General features: G+C 37.3%; 1 protein-coding gene across 1 annotated transcript in view; it reads left to right on the forward strand.

The window, feature by feature from the left end:
* Positions 1-15,710, forward strand: part of macf1a (microtubule actin crosslinking factor 1a) — a 192,530-nt gene that overhangs the window by 66,006 nt on the left and 110,814 nt on the right. The window lies entirely within an intron of this gene.

Below are 15,710 nucleotides of genomic sequence, written 5' to 3' on the forward strand. Positions count from 1 at the left end.
TCCAGCTCTACACCTTGTAATCTAGGATTTTTAACAACATTTCAGAATAAGGCTGCTGTGTTAAGAGAGCATGGTTTGCCTACCCCAGTAGTTCTGTGCTACAAAAGAACTGTCAGAATGGAGTGCAGCTTCGTATTTCTGAAAAAGGCCAAATTGAATCTCCTCTCTGAAATGAGAAGCAGCCCTTGCCTTGTGGGGGGAAAAAAGGGCCAGAGCAGCAAGCTGTGTGAGCTTGCTGCTCTTTAGAAAATCTAGCCCCCAATTTCCTTGGTTGAAAAGGTCAAAACCTAACTAATGATGGCTTCTATGTCCTGTTAAATGATAATCTTGAAAGTTTTTTTGTTTTGTCCTTGCTTTAATTTTAATTTAGATTATTTTAAAATCTTGTACAGAAAATTATCAAAGGTTCATCTGCAGTTCATTCATTAGACTCCTTGGTTAGTGCAGTACTCAGTCGAAAACTCAGCCATATAGACTAGAAAGTTCCTAGATCGGTTCCCAGTCTGTGCTCAGTTAATTCATTTTAGCAGGGGCAACACTTGATACTGCATTTAGCTGTAGTGCCCTCAGAAGGCAAATGTTCACTGTTCTTCTCGCAATACTAATTGCTATCCAGTGACCTATGCTGATTAGGTGTGCAACCATAAAGAGCTGGAGTATACCTCGAGCTACAGAAAGAGCAGAGGAAAAGGGGAGATCATAGAAAAACATATATTTTAATCTGAATGTCTCTGTTTTAAATTGAATAAACCAAATCAAAAAGATTGCAGCTTTTAGGCAGGGATGCAGCTAACATTAAAAATCCAAGTTTACACAATGTAATTCCTGAAAGATCTTTGTTTGATGCTCAAGATTTATTTACCATAACCAATTTTATATCTCCTAATTTCTCCAAGTATGTAGTATACTACATTGGGTGTGATGTATTTGTCCTTGTTTTAGTGTACCTCGTAAGGAGATTGTAGCTTCAAGTCAAATGGCTGGCAGCCAACTTTGATTGCAATAATTTTTGTGAAATCTTGGCTGGGGTGCTAAGTAAAAGCATCTGGTAATATGGAACTTTTCCACATAACTGGAGGACAAGACTGATGCCACTCCAGTTTTCTCAGCACCTGTGGAGAAGTCAAAAATCTTTACCATTGGGTCAGGTGGGTCAAAATCCTGGAACTCTCTTCCTAACAGCATTGTGGGTGTACCTATACCAAATATACCATAGCGGTACACCTTCTGTAAGGCAAATAAAGATGGGCAATAAATGCCCAGCCAGCACTGCCCACATCCCATGAATTATTTTTTAAAAATAGTCCAGCTTTGGGTGTCAATTAACTCAATTGGCTGGACAGCTGATTTGCAATGCAGAGAAACAATTTTGTTTGAACGCTTGGTGAACACTTTCTCATACTGAGTCCTTTCATTTCCCGCTTAACCATTCTTATAGTCTTTCAGTGTAAGATCACAAAACTGTATTCTGTTATGCTGTACAACCTGAATCTACAGGGATGAGAATGAAGACTTTGTTCATCTATTTATGGGAATCCTAACTATCTTGGATTTATTCAAATAAAATCCATAAATGAAGGGACATGTCATGGCAATCCACTTTTGTCCTTGTTCTCGATTTCCCATTTTTACCACAGCTCAAGTTTATAATCTAGTTTTATAAATTTCATTAATGGGATGAGGGTGTCACTGGTTAGGCAACACTTATTGCCCATCCTTAATTGCCCAGAGTTAAGAGTCCACCATATTGCTGTGGATCTGGAGTCGCACTTAAGCCAGACCAGGTAAGGATGACAGTTTCTTTCCCTAAAAGACATTAGTGAACCAGATGTGTTTTTCCAACAATTGACAATGGATTGATGGGCATCATTAGATTTCTAATTACACATATTTTATTGAATTCAGATTCCACCATCTGCCGTGGTGGGATTCGCACCCAGGTCCCCCAGAACATTATCTGGCTCTCTGGATTAATAGTCCAGCAATAATACCACTAGGCCATTGCCTCTCCCTTGGATTTCAAGAATATAACTCCCCTTTACATTTGGGCACGAATAAGACATCTTCTTCAGTAAAAGGCAAATTAATCTTTTTAAGCTTGGTAGTCTTTTACCTCCTGGTCATATTTTAATTAATGTCAATCTGAAATGAATTAAAATTGATGAGACTACAAAGAAGCAATGATTCAAAGTACAACAAAAGAAAACAATCTAGATAGTTATATGAATTTAGTATTTTTCTTCTGATCTAAATATCTGGACTGTTGACTGAAATGGGTAAACTTTTCTGTAGATATTTGATTTTGTTTCTTTCCATCAGAACTACCCACTTGCTCTGCCCATTCCTGATGCTTACTGACTTGTATGTAGTATGTTATTTCTTTATTCTCCTATAAGAAGAATAGCCCCAACCTATCTGATCTTTCCCAGAATTTGTATACTCTGATTCTGGTATCATCTTTGTAAGTCTTTTTGTACTTTCTCTGCTGCTTCTATTTCCTTTTCACAACATGGAGACCAGAACAATGCCCACTATTCCAATTCCAGTCTGACCAGTGGCCTGTGCATGTTTGACATGATGTCCCTACTCTGAGCTCTGTATCCCCAGAAATAAATCCTTGTGCTTTGTTAGAATTTTTAATTCCTTTGCTGACCAGTGGTGCTGATATTAATTTTGCATTCACCAGTACTTTGATCAAATCGTAAATGTTTTTTAAAAAATACTCCAGTGGAACAATGCCTTTTGAGAGAACTTTGGCCTAGTAATGAGTGTTATTTGCAATTCATTTTTACTCTTCTGATTAACGTAGAAGAATATTTTGGAATCTGAGACTGCCTGTAAAAAGAACTGTTACATTTAGTGCTGTGCTGTCCTGTCCTGTCCTGTCCTGATTGTAAAGGATTGATTGTAAGGGAAATTAACTAAAGAAACATTGATTCACATACGTAAATAGAAACTAGTGTGTGTTAATTCACTGTTAAAATGTTGTAACTTCTTGAACAGTGAGCTTTGAACACTTGTGTTTCTCCCCAAACAAAGCTCTGCTTTGAAAAAAAGTGCTGAAAACCAAATGAATTTTTTGGAAAATAAAGAATATGTAGTGAATGTATTGTAATGCTATTTCAGGAACTCCACGGAGTACAAACTATTATAGTAATCTGAGTTTCCATTGTGCTTTGATGAGCTTTTTGCTGTAAAACAATACACTAGGGAATGTTCTTTCAAACTGGTGGGCTAATGGCTGTTTACCCGATCTACTACTGTTTGTATCAGTGTCTGGATGAGAGCAGCTAAACAAAGAAACCAAGGGAGCAGAGATTGGAGACACCCAAAACATGACAAAACAGAAAAGGAATTTTGAGTCTGATGTAGTATTTCCGTATCAAGATTGTGCTGAAAAAGGCAAAGAAATTTTCCTCCAGAAGGTCTTGCATTCCATTGGCTGATCTGATGTTGAGGAGGAATGTTTTGTATTGCACACAGGGTTTATTTTAGCTCCAAATTATAGAGGCTGCCTGTTTTGTTGAATTAAAGTCATCTTGCAGAATCGGATGACATTAATTCTAGAAAATCCAATATAAACAAAGTTTTTTGGTGAGATTATAAAGTTGTTAAAAGTGTAGAATATTGTAAACTTAAAGAGAAAACATTCTGCAGTTTACAAAGTTGGAAAATTAGATAATCAGGTTGACTTCATAGTTCTATTTATGAAATAAAAGCTCATACTTTTTTCAACCAAATTAAATTTGTGGTCTTCAATTTTCAAAATTTTTAATTCTTGCATCTATGTTTTAGCGTTTTTAATCTAAATTCACAAGATTTTGACTTGGAGGAAGAGACTAAATGCACGGAGCTAGCAGAACTCCCTGTTTCTAAGAAATGTGTTTTTTAAGAAAATTGCAGAAGACTTTGATACAGTCAAAGCATTAATTAGAAATTTTGAATGCCATGTTCTCTGAAACATATTTTAGTGTATCTATGTCTCCTATGTAAGCCACTGTATAGGCGGCAGTCACTAAAGAGTCAACTTATTCAGAAGTTGCAGCTTGACCACATGGGGTTGAAACGTAAGAGAGGCAGGGGAGGGTGCACAAGGTCGAAACTTCAGCATTCACAATGTTGTAAGACTGACAGGGAAAATAGGATCACAGCAGATGCTACTTAGTGTGTGTGTGAGTGAGAGAGAGAGAGAGAAAGCAAGCAAACGAGCGAGCAAAAAAGGGCGTTTCTTTGTGTAGCAGAGACACACCGAAGTCCGTTGAGAGGAAAAAAAAAGTACTGGAAACCGTTTGTCTGCTGTACTGTTCAAGATCCTGTGGCAGTTTAACGATTTTTTTTTTTTTACAAAAAAGTAAGTGTTTAAAACTTTTTTTAAACATCTTATCTAAAAGTTCTGGAAAGTTGACAAGACTGCTCCGGGATTTTTTTTGGCTGTGAAAGCATAATGCATCTAATTAGCCACAGAAGCTGACGTAGGCTTTCGGATTAATCACTGCTGTTTCACATTGCCCATGAGCAAACCAGTTCTGCTAACTTTCTTTAAACAGCACATGCTAAGGAAGAGCTGACTTTTGGAAGGGCTGGACACAACGCGGAAGCTCACAAAACTCTTTTGTTCAAGAGTAAAAGTTTGCCTTGGAGCATGTGACAGCTGGACATAACGCTTTGAAGATCTGGGAAGAAAATTAACTTTGTTTGTCATGCTGCTTATAGGCTGCTGGTTAGCGTTTATAAACCAAGAGGAAAAAGAAAAGCTGCTTGGCAACTAATGGGATGAAGGGAAAACACCTGGACCAAAATTAGACAAATAAGCAAGTCGTGCTGAAGTAGGAGCTGATAACCCTTGGCCACTAGTGTGATTCATGCCGGGGTTATTCTTGATCGCCGTGCTGTTCGCTGGATAACAGTTAAACTAGACACTCGCTGGAGCTGTAGAATCATGGCAGAGTGGTTTAATAACATCAACCTGCAAATGATTGATTTATAGGTAACAACCTTACATCATTTTATAAAAACAACTCATCTGGAAACCTTTAGTCATTGTTCTGAAATTGTACAGTTTTGAAAAATGCCATGATGTTGCTAAGAAAGGAAGCAGCTGAAGCTCCACTGATTGAAGAACTTCCTGTCTTTGAATCTGCCGGAATATCCGCCAAGAATCACTTTTCAAAAGAAAACTTGCCAGTTTTCAAGGACTGCCTCTCCAGCAGCAGTCAGGCACTTGGGCATTGTAGTTTGTGGTTAAAATGAAAAGCATTTACAAAGTGTTGGACTACAGCATATGAAAGGTCTTGTTCTGATTAACCAGGATGTACATTATCGGAAGACCAGAGAAGATCTGATTGAATGCATAAATATATTTTTGGCTCTTTTCTGTAGACTTGATTTTACTGATCCAATGTACTTTGTTTATATGTGACAAGTAAGTAATTTGCTGTTGGAACATCTACATATTAGAGACTTCTAATTGAATAAAAATTCACAAGCACATTTCTCTGTTGGATTTGAAACGTAAGTCACAAAGTGCCAAAAATCTGGTTAGTTTTCCTTTTTTTTGCGTATTACTTAAGACACTTTGGAATTATGGGAAAGCCACTCAGCAGGCCAGACTGTTTACGACGTAACAATCCCACCTGTTTAGGAAAAAATGAAGAGGATGATATGTACATTGAAGATTGCTACATTCCACAAAGATCCATATATGACACAATGAGAATTAATGAACAAATAGATCTAGGATCAAAGGGTAACCAGCCATTGAGAAGTTTTGCTGATCAGACACACACTGTAAACCAGAGAGCTGTAGAGACTAGCACATTATCAAGTAATGGAACTCCTACCACATCCAGTGTATTTGAAACCAGAGCTAGTTCTGAGAGTAAAAAATTAGATGAAAGAGTCATATTTGATGCATTAAAACTAAGCAGCGATGTGATCCGGTCATCTGGCCCACCAAAAAGGAGACCACATGTGGAGAGGAAAGAGAATATTAATAGGAGATCATGGAAAGCATTCCTGCCACCAAATTTTCCAGACTTTGCAGAAAGAACTGAAATCCTATCAAATGAATCTGCAGGCAGCATAAATTTAAGTCAAGAGGAAAGACATTCTAGCCAATTCCCTGTTGAACTTCCTAATCTTTCTTCAGAAAATGAATTGACTGGAGTGAAATCAGCATTAGAAAATGAAAATAATTCCGTATTTCAGCATGGAGCCGAAAGTAAATTTAAAGATACTGCAATATTGTCTCAAAGTTCAGGAAGTGAATATGTTCCATTACTAGAATACAAGGATATACCAGTGATGGCTAGACATGTACCAGAGAATGATGCATGTGTATTTGCAACATGGCCAAGAGCCTTCAGAGCCAATGGAACATTACAGGATGCTTCACTTATGCATAGCAGAGCATGTGAAATAGCACAGGAAAGCAAAACTATACATGCAACATCAATAGAGTATGGAGGTGTTTCAGATTTGGGTGCAGTCAAAATAAACACTGACATATGTAATGTGCAGGTTGATTTTGAAGAACAGGATTATGACATAGAATTCAAACGCCAAGTTAGTCCTGGAACTGGGACGCAGTGTGAAGATAAAGTGTTGTTTAGTTCAGAATGTCTTAGTGAAGAATCAGCACTTCTTCAGCTGGATGCTATAATCCAGGAAAGTATTGAGGGAGACACGGACTCACTGTTAGAATTTGAACAAGAGGAGCAACGGTTAAATGAAAGCAAAGAATATCTCAGTGAAGAGTTGGCACTTAAGCATCTAGATACTGCAATCATGGAAATTACAGAGGCAGACTCTGACCCTCTATTTAAATTTGAAGAACAAACACTTACTGATGACAAAAAACTTGGTCAAAAGTCAGCTTTTCAACATCTAAGTGATGTAATACAAACCTCAGTGGGTGAAACAGACTCTCTACTACAATTTGAAGAAGAGGAGAGAAACCTGTTTGAAGATAGCAATGTTTTCAATGAACAGTCAACCCTTCAGGCTGGTTCCAAGATGGTGGAAAGCACAGGGAAGGATACAGACTCACTGTTACAATTTGAAGATGAAGAGAGATACATGATTGAACAGAGTGACAGTGTTGATGAAGAATCAGCAATTCAGCAAGTAGGTGCTATAATCCTGGAAAACACAGTCTCAGACACAGATTCATTTTTGGGATTTGAAGTGGAAGACAGCCAGGTATTGGACAACAAAATAACGGATTCTGATGTGTTAAGCCAAGGGAAAGAAAACCTTGTGGCCATCCAAAAATCAAGCACTGCAATTAGAGAAATGTCAGAAGAAGAAATGAAAAACATTAAAGAGTTAAACAGAAAACCACAAACCAGTACAAAAGCCATTGAGAGAGAGACAGTAATTGAGCAAAAATCAACCAATACAGATTGGAAAAACAATATTGATCAGAAAGCAAAATCTGAGAGAGTCTTTGAATCTGAAGGACAACAGACAGATTCAAATTTTGACACCACCGGACCAGAGGATGCTGAAGTATATCAGAAAGGGGTTGCAACTATGTCTAAGGATAATTGTAATATGATATTCAGTAATGATCTTTGGAAGGAAATTTTGGTTGATGCAGAGGATATGTTAGTTAATTCAGAGGAAAAATCGGAATGTGATAAAGAAGTTGCTGTTTTGTCAGAAGCAAGCGATAAAAGTACTGAATCTGAAACTCTAATCCAGGAATGTGAAATATATAATTCCGTCTTTACAAAAGATGGACAACAAAGTTCTGTTCAGTTAGAACAATATGAAACAACTGTCCAGTGTCCTACAGCAGATTCATCAATAACATCTGATTTAAATCTTGATTACTGTGCTCAGGAAGTTGTAGTTTTGCCTGGTGTGCAGGAGAATAAGGAAATGCAGGCAAACTCTGTGCAGTTAAATGAGCATGATATTGTTGAACATCCTTTAACAGTCTCCATAGTAACATCATGTCTCAATCTCTCATACCATGCTCTGGAAATGGCAACATTACCCAGTGAGGGGAAGGTTAAAGATATGCCGGCAGCCATTGTGCAACTGAAGGAATGTGAGAACGTTGTTGAGATTCCTCTGACAAATTTTCCTTTAGAATCCATTGTAGATCTATCCAGCTGTGATCAGGAAGCATCAATATTTCCCGGAGTTTGTAATGTAGGCTTAAAAGTGGAGAAATTCATTGGTGACTTCGAAGAGAAGCAAGGCCTATATTCAAGTAGGGAAAGTCAGAAATGCGATGAATTTGAAATGCAGGAAATCGGCGTTCAATTGGAATCATCAAACTTGGACTGGGAACCTGGTGAAACTAAGATTCAAATTCCTGTTGCTTGTGGTTGCACTGATATTCAGTTTAAGCAGAAAGATTTGCCAGATTTGGATGAAATTAAATGGCCAGTAAGTTTCGATGCTGTTTCTTCTGATACATTGGACATATGCAGCTCAGGACAACAGTTAGAAATTGAACCTGTGAAAATAGATATTGAGTCTGATGTGATGGTTCAAAATAATAGATGTGCCACCGAAGTACTGCTATTTAACGTGGATATGAATCAACCACTTGAAGCAATCAGGTTTCTCTTCCAATGTGATAAAGAAGTGGACATGAGTGAAATGACCTTGACAACACCAGCAACTGCAGCTGAAAGTAGGGAAATGGACTCGAAAGCAGATGTGTGGGAAAGTGTTTCTTGTTCATACCTTGAGGATGACTTAATTGAAGCAGGAATGTTAGAGTATTTATTTGAGTTAGAATCTCAAGAAGAATCCAGAGACAATATTCCAAGGATATTGACCTTGGAGCTAGATTCTCACAATATAAATTTAGATACTATCACAGAGGAATTTACTACAGAACCAAATGAAGTTGAATTTTCTGTTTCAAATGAAGATTTGGATACAGATATTGAGGTATTTACAATATTCTCTACTATTTAAAATTCCTAATCTTCTTGACTAGTGATAAGTATGGGATGAAAGCATATGAAACTATTTATTTGTAGCTCTGAATAAATTTTTAAAATTTAAGCTTCCACTTTGGCAATTTCAAATATATCTACAATGTTCACAACAAAGTAAATCAATAAAGTCATTTGAGAAGTTGTGCATTATTTCTGCCCCCCACTCTTACCTTTAAAAGTCTGATTTTAAAAGTCAGTCAAATGTGGTGTTCATGAAATGTATCTAATATAATGAGGTGGAGCAAAGGTTTTCCACAAGACGTGTAACTAGTATTTGTTGTGTTCTTACGATGACTTGGTGCTGATCTAACTTTGAAAGAATTTGACTTTCTAACCAAAGTATCCCAGACAAGATTTCAGAAATAATCTTAACAATTAAATACAGTCTGAAAGTTAGTATTGATTAACCGTGATTTATCTGTTATTGCTGGAGTACTGAAAGTATTTTGAGTTCCGTAACTAGATAACCTCCAAGTTCAAGTGTCAGATTTGCAAGAAATCAGTAAATCAGCTGACTTTCAAACTTTACCACTTTTTTGTTTTGAACTAGTCAGGTTGGTTCTTGTTACATGGATCAAACTATAATTGGTTGTTATAGAGTAGCATTTTTGGCAACTGTTCAAAAGGTCTGTCGCCAAAGTCATTCCAGTATCATGACAGACGGAAGGTTTAAAATTCCAACAGTTTTTTTTTCATTTTAAGAATGTGCTTGTGAAAATTAGATCTAGGTTTATGGTCAGATTTAAAGTCTAGCCAAATAAAAAGAAGAGCTTAGGTGATCTTGCATCACTGTAAGCAATGCATGTGTACCAAAATTTTCAGAAGAGGAAATATCAATGTATGGATATATTGCATAAATGGCCACAAATATGAAGAGAAACAGTCATTTCAGCAGTCGCCACAAAAAGAAAGTTTGTTGTGAAAGTAGAATCAGCCTCCCCAGGTTCACAGCTGGTTTATACTTAAATCCAGAATGTTTGCATATGACTTACCTTTCTCAGAGCAGCAGACAACAGATAACTTCACCTAATTGCTGCCAGTTGAACCAACAAGTTTGATCTTTTAAAGACATTATTCTTTATTTGTATTAGGATTCCTCTCATTCAGTGTGAAAGTAGGAAAGTGGTTTATTTTCTATTGTGTCAAAATTGTCATTTAAATAGACCTTACAGTTTGTGGGGAGGATAAAGGCTATGTGGCATACCATTCTTCTCACTTTTGTCAATGGCCTACCTCTGAAATCAGGAATTAATTATTCAGGAAACTAACTTAAATTGATATTTATATTTTTCTCCTGATACAACATTGTCTTGTTTCATTTCTATAGATTGTAAGCTTTTTCTTTTTACAGTTACGCAAATATTTAAATATGTTAATGATATCTCTGCATTGAATATGACTTGAATTCTTGTTTCAAATTTATAGTAAGCAGTGATTATTCCAATCTTTTTAGATATTGAGTTATTCTGCTCAAATTCTAGAAATCAGATTGTATGATATTGCATTGAAAATAGTTGCGCAGACAGCCATGCTTAATTTAGAAAACTTGACAAATAATGGATATTCTTATGTTCTTGTATAGTATGTATTCTGCAGCTTTTCTGTTACGTATGGTTCTGCGTTGTGCTTTTATAAATGTGATTTATGTTTAATTGACACACCTGGGTGTTAATGATATCACTGTCACTGTTTGCTCTTGTGAGCATGGTTACCCACTTGAGTGTAGACTCCACTGAAAGTTACACTTCGTGTGTTTTCTAACTTTAGTTGTTGCATTTTTAAAGCAATAAATTTTGCTCTGCAGCTCATTTGTGTTCTGAATTAATCAGGAAACTTTACCTTGATCAGTTTTCAACAATTCCTTGTTGACTGACTATAATCTGTAATTGGATCTATAATTTAACCTGCAAATGCAGATGCATACCCCCTCTAACAGACAAACTGAATGCCAAGCTTTCATTGCTGACCTTGGTTAATAACATGTCATTTGTATCTACCACTAACTCAGTTTGTTTTGAATTTTCTTAACAATCTTAATGCAGTAGCAGTACCCATACCTCAACAATTATTGCTGGAAAAACATAACTTATCCCCTCTATTAGTTTAGTCTGATGGTGTCGGAACAGGAATCTATCTATCTGAGTGCGTTGGTTGGACTTTGTGTGGTAATCCTACCAGAATTTTGTTCAATGTCCATCCCTAGTTGTTCTGGAAAAAGTGGTGGTAGGCTGCCTTTGTGAACTGCTTCAACCTGCTTCCAAAAGTAGTATCAAGTTGGGATTTCCAACATTTTGTCTCCACAACAGTAAAGGAGCTGGCCTGTATGCCCTCACCAGAAATGTATATGACTTGAAAGTGGTGATGTTCCCATTGTTCTTCTATTTAGTTGAGGTTGCGAGTTTGAGAGATGCTGTCGAAGAAGTCTTGGCATGTTGCTGCAGTATAGGTAGTGCACACTATTGCCATTGTATGCTGGTAGTGGATGGCATAGATACTTACACTAGTGAATGAGATGTGGATCTCAAGTATTGCTGCATTTACAGTAACGACAATTGGAGTGTATTCTGTTACACACCTGGCTTGTTTTATTGATAGTGAACCAGCAGTGGTGAGTCAGCCACTGCAGAATACCTTGACTTCCTGTGGCAGCCAGTATATTTTGTGGGCCTTATCCTGTGGATTTTTTGTTTAATGTGTCTGCTGACCCAGGTCAGGAACTCGGTAGTAGTAATTTCATTGATTTGCTATTGTGAGATGGTTACTTGCACGCTTCTATTTGCACTTTATAAAATAATGAAAATCTGTTTTGAAAGGTTCTGAAGTCATTGCAGGTGTGCATCCTGTTTTTAAAAGCAAAAGACTAACCAACACCAAGCACTAACATCAATGATGCACTTTCATTGTCCACACAGGAAGTTCTCAATAGCCCATGCATTTTAAGGTTTCTCAACAATCGTTACCCAATGGTTACAAATTCTGATGGAGAAAGTGAAGCCGCATGGTGTCCAGGGTGTACCAGCTAGATGGATAGAGAACTGGTTGGGCAACAGGAGACAGAGTTGTAGTGGAAGGGAGTTTCTCAAAATGGAGAACTGTAACCAGTGGTGTCCTACAGGGATCCATGTTGGGACCACTGTTGTTTGATATACATAAATGATCTGGAGGAAGGTATATATGGTCTGATTAGCAAGTTTGCAGATGACACTAAGATTGGTGGAGTAATAGTAAAGGGGACTGTCTGAGAATGCAGCAGAATATAGATAGATTGGAGAGTTTGGCGGAGAAATGGCAGATGGAGTTCAATCCAGGCAAATGTGAGGTGATGCATTTTGGAAGATCCAATTCAAGAGTGAACTATACGGTAAATGGAAAAGCCCTGGGGAAAATTGATGCACAGAGATCTGGGTGTTCAGGTCCATTGTACCCTGAAGATGGCAATGCAGGTCAATAGAGTGGTCAAGAAGGCATACGGCATGCTTTCATTCATCGGACAGGGTATTGCGTACAAGAGTTGGCAGGTCATGTTACAGTTGTATAGGACTTTGGTTCGACCACATTTGGAATACTGCGTACAGTTCTGGTCGCCACATTACCAAAAGGATGTGGATGCTTCGGAGAGGGTGCAGAGGAGGTTCACCAGGATGTTGCCTGGTATGGAGGATGCTAGCTATGAAGAGAGGTTGAGTAGATTAGGATTATTTACATTAGAAAGACGGAGGTTGAGGGGGGACCTGATTGAGGTCTACAAAATCATGAGAAGTATAGATGGGGTGGATAGCAAGAAGTTTTTTTTCCCCCAGAGTGGGGGACTCAATTACTCGAGGTCACGATTTCAAGGTGAGAGGGGAAAAGTTTAATTGAGGGATACATGGAAAGTTCTTTACACAGAGGGTGGTGGGTGCCTGGAACACGTTGCCAGCAGAGGTGGTAGAGGCGGGCACGATAGCGTCATTTAAGATGTATCTAGACAGATACATGAATGGGCAGGGAACAGAGGGATACAGATCCTTGGAAAATAAGTGACAGGTTTAGATAGAGGATCTGGATCGGCGCAGGCTTGGAGAGTCGAAGAGCCTGTTCCTGTGCTATAATTTTCTTTGTTCTTTGTTCCTTAACCCTTTAAATGTAATTTTTTTTTCCACCTTTTTCATCTTTTAAGTTTTACAGCTTTCCTCCTGATAATATGCTGGCTCATTTTGGGATGATGTGGACTTGAAATAGTTCCTTCCTCTTTGATCCTTGACCTCCTTAATGCTTAAAGGCTATTTTCACTTAAATCAATTGTCATTCACATGCCATTCAGTTTTTCCCCCATCATCAGCTGCAGTGTGTACAATAGAAATATCTACATTGCATGAAAAATATGCTTGATATCAGATCTCCTAGGATGAAAAGATGGCACTTATCGACAACAACGTGTAAAAGTAAAATCTTGTTAATAATTGTTGTTTGTTAGCTAAGCCCTTGGGCTTTCCTAGCTTCTGTTTTATACATTCGAAATACACTGTATTCACAGTCATGAAACCTGTTGGCATATTTTCCACTGTTGTTAATTTCGTTACAAAATCATTCCTGGTCAAGATTATTTCCTCTTAAAAACAATGGAATATGAATATATAATAGACTTCAGTGCAAAATAGGCGGCAACAAATCAAAAAAACGATTATGCACTGTGTCCAAATTGTCTTAAGTCCTCTTAATTGAGAAATAGGTTCCCAAGTTGTTGCTGCCCATTCACTATCCAAGTAAATTTGGAAAGTAGAGATCTGTCTATAACCTGAAACTTCTCTGCTGCCCAATTGCTTTAGTGCAGGGTGGGGAGATCATTTAAATGCCTCAGCTTAAAAGTTAGCTGGGAGTTGGCTTACCACATAAACAGTTTTTAAGTTTAAACATTCAAATAAAAGCAAAATAAAACATGCTAGAAATCTGAAATAGAAAATGAAAATGCTGGAGAGACTCGGCACGTCTGGCAACATCTGTCAAGGGTTTAAAATTCAAAAACACGGTTTTAAAATTGAGTCCAGTATGACTCTTCTTCAGAACCTGTTCTCTTATTACAAGTCATATTGGACTCAACATTTACACTAACCTGTTTGTCTCACCCCAAATGCAGCCAGCCCTGCTGAGTTTCTCTACCATTTTCTGTTTTTATTTTAAAGTTAAACATTGTTAACATTCATGATTTAAGTTGTTGACAAGCTTTTCTGTCTTTTGATAAATGCAAAAAACTTTGAAATTCATCTCCTTTAAAATCAATTCTTGCACACTTTTTATTTCTGATGTGCGTTATCTGGCTGATTTGCAAAGCAATTAGGCAAGACACACAACCTTGTTAGACCACTTTAAAAAATAATTTTCATTAACTTAGACACATTATAGCACACCTCCAGCGGAGGTGATGCTTGAACCCAGACCATCTCGCCTGGAAGTAGGGACTCTGCCCTATACCACTAAAGATTTAGACCATACAAATAACCTTTCCACTTATTCCCACTTTTGATAGTGACTATTTGTAAGCAGTGTCTAGAAACGTATCAATTTGTAACTTTTCATGCACTTGAGGAGTAATAGTAAATTACAAGTCGTTGTCATATTTAAGACAATGATTTTTTCATCAGTAAGGAAATCGAAGATTAGGAAGAAAAGGCAGGAAAGTGATGTTAGGTTATCAGATCAGCTGTGATCTCATTGAATGATCAGACTCTGTGGTCTGAATGTCTCGCTTCTGTTCCTGTATCTTATGGTCTCCATTCCAACTCTGTGCCTAGCACTGTACAATCCAGTGTATTTTGAATGTTAAAAAAAAAAGTAATAAGTAAAGCTCAGGGCCTTGGCTGCCTATGCAAATACTTAGTACAAATGCCAAAGTAAAATAATAAGCGCAGTTTCCGAATACTCCAGATCTGGTTTCAAACACATGTTTCATGTGATGTAGCCATTTCTACTGTGGAACAATCTGTCTCATAATTTATTTTATGTTTTCCCTATTCCATGGCATCCTGAATAAGTAGCAAAACTGAGCAAGGACACTGCCACATCAGTGAGAACCCTCTTAAAACAGTTGGGTGTCAATAGTTGTTTCTATTTGTCATTTTTGGGACCGTAAGAATTTAATACTGTGCTTGACAAAGTTTTGCTCAGTTTTTGTATCCATTGAGACAATTAGGCCAAATCAGGTCAACTTTTTACATATTCCAGAGACCCAGTTTCTGTTGAACTAATGCCTTAATTTCTCTCACTGTAGTAGTGGAGAATGTAGTAGTTGCAAAATTGATCTGTTGAGCTGCAAATAAAAATGCACCTTCTAGGAGTGCTGAAGTTAGTTTGGTTAGAATTTGAGCAAAGTAGAGAATTACTTTGGGTACCTATTTATAGACACTACCCAATGTAATTCACATAATTTTATCAAGACTTACTGTTTGACTTTTTTGCATTTGACAAGAAAGCATATAGAAAACATGAGGAGACTACTCCTTGGATTCTTTGACTATTGAGTCTATGTAGTACAAAAAAACATCATTATTCGAAGATTGAAGAAAATGCCAAGGTATTTGCTCATGGTCAGATGTCATAAGGTTAAGTTATACTGTTGAATTTCGATATTAGATTATCAGTTTTAATTGTTTCCAACTAATAATGGAAAGTATGTTAACAGATGTCTTTTAGTTTGTGAGAGACTTCAGGACTTGAGTTTGGTATAAAGTATGATTTAGTCATTTTATAGTTTTCATCTTAGTCCTTGGC

This window comes from Rhincodon typus, chromosome 27 (genome assembly GCF_021869965.1).
Source record: "Rhincodon typus isolate 14 chromosome 27, sRhiTyp1.1, whole genome shotgun sequence".
In the NCBI taxonomy this organism is placed as follows: Eukaryota; Metazoa; Chordata; class Chondrichthyes; order Orectolobiformes; family Rhincodontidae; genus Rhincodon; species Rhincodon typus.